Source organism: Galeopterus variegatus, unplaced genomic scaffold (assembly GCF_000696425.1).
Source record: "Galeopterus variegatus unplaced genomic scaffold, G_variegatus-3.0.2 Scaffold208, whole genome shotgun sequence".
Lineage (NCBI taxonomy): Eukaryota > Metazoa > Chordata > Mammalia > Dermoptera > Cynocephalidae > Galeopterus > Galeopterus variegatus.
The window spans coordinates 628,314-630,274 of NW_007726319.1; the positions used below are offsets into that span (position 1 = coordinate 628,314).

The following is a 1,961-nucleotide window of genomic DNA, read 5'->3' on the forward strand; positions in this document are numbered from 1 at the left end:
ACGACAGTTAGCGTAGGCAGGTGACCCATATATAACATGATTTCATTCATGTTGTAATGTCTACATATACCGTATATGTAAATGCACAGGGAAAGATCAGAAGCACACACACCAACCATTGTTAATAATCATTCCCTATGGAGAGAAACACAGGGAAAGGCCCCCCGGGCATGGGGTATGGAGGAAAGTGTTGGAGGTGAGCGTGGAAGTTATGTTCATTGCCACTTCCTACCCTAATGTTTTTTTTACTTTTCCCCCATGAGCAGGTTTTACCTTTATCATTTAAAACTTCTTGATCAAACCTCTTAAAATTGTTATTTAAAAAGAGAAGTGGTTTAAGTGTTTTCCTAAAGTCCAGAGATTAAAAAAGTAGCATATGGGGCGTAGACAAGCAGGACGGAGTAAGTCTATCTGGGAGCAGAAATGAATAGGAAAGATGATGTGACGGTGGTGGACAGTCTTTTTCTCGTCTGGAATATTTTCTTTAAAATTGTGAAAGCAAATCAGAAAAATTAGATCATACAGAAAAGGAAACCATTTGTCATTACAAACAACTGCAGAACTCCGAGCCCAACAACTGCTAGTATTTTGGAGCTTTTCTTTCAAATATATGCATACGTGTATGAACATATGTACAGGTGCATGCACACGTTTTAGATGGTTTCAATCATCAGGTGCATTTAATGAACACTTCACATTTGATGTAAAAATTCTTTCTGTTACTGTGTGGTCTTCACAGCTATCATTTTCACAGCTGTATCAGATTGCACAGAGTAGGCTATATCAAATTATACTTACCCATATCTTGTTATTGGATATTTACTTACCGTTTCTCACTATTATGACTAATCCTAACAGATATATCTTTCCATGAAAATTGCTTTTTTTCATGCATTAGATCACTCCCTTACAATAAATAATGATTTAATTAAAAAGCATGAGCAATTTTTTGGCTTTTGAGGTAATATCAACTCCCAAAAAAGCTGTATCCATTTCCAGTGCCATCAGCAATATAAGAGTGCCTGTTTCACCACACACTAGCTAGCACTGGGCGTTAGAAAGAATAAAGCATTTCTTATTACTTTTATAGGCAAAAATGAAATTATTTTAACTTGCATTTTTGATTACCATAGTGCACTTTCTTTCTATGCTTCTTTCTCAGTTATATGTTCCTCTTGTCACTTAGTTTTTATGACCTATGATATGGATTTATTTCAAAGCAAGCTCACCAAAAATGCTACAATTTGAGAAAATAGCAGTGAATTTGCTTTTTTATTCACAGAACTCACCATGTAAATTTACAGATTCAAACATGCTACGAAAGACCTATTCACTATTATGGTAGGAACTTGAAAAACTCACAAAACTCAGCTACACACTCCCCCTTCGTCGTTTCAAAGGGCAGCTCTTTTTTGTTTGTTTGGTGGCTGGCTAGTACAGGGATCAAACCCTGGACCTTGGTGTTATCAGCACCATGCTCTAACCAACTGAGCTAACCAGCCAGCCTCAAATGGTAGCTCTTCTAAGAGAGTGAGGATCCCTCAAATGTGGGAGATGCTCACTGGAGTGGATCCAAGGTAATGACAGATTCTAGTCAATTTCTAAACTTTCTAAGTACTAAGAAAATGCACAATTTTCTTATTTGGTAGAAAGTTTTCTTATTTGATAGAAATCTGAAGTGGAAAGAGTACCTTCTTTCCACTGTGAACAACCAGCGACTTACACGTCCATCTGATAAGGATTGAATCGTGTCCCCAAGTTTTATGTAATAAAAGCTTGATCCCCACTGTAACTGTTGTGAGGGTGGTAAATCCTATAATGGTAATTGAAAGGTGGGGCCTTGAAGAGGTGATTGGATTATGGGGACTATGCCTAGTGAATGAATTGATCCTAACGAATTGTGGTCATGTCTGATGGCTTTAAAAGGAACCAGCTGAGGAGGTTAGTTCTCTCTCTGCTCC

At 37.5% G+C, this 1,961-nt stretch overlaps 1 non-coding gene across 1 annotated transcript; it reads right to left on the reverse strand.

Moving 5' to 3' along the window:
* Positions 1 to 1,428: 1,428 nt before the first annotated feature.
* TRNAI-GAU lies at positions 1,429 to 1,502 on the reverse strand. The gene has a single exon. It is a non-coding gene; the product is annotated as a tRNA-Ile (tRNA).
* Between the last annotated feature and the right edge of the window lie 459 nt (positions 1,503 to 1,961).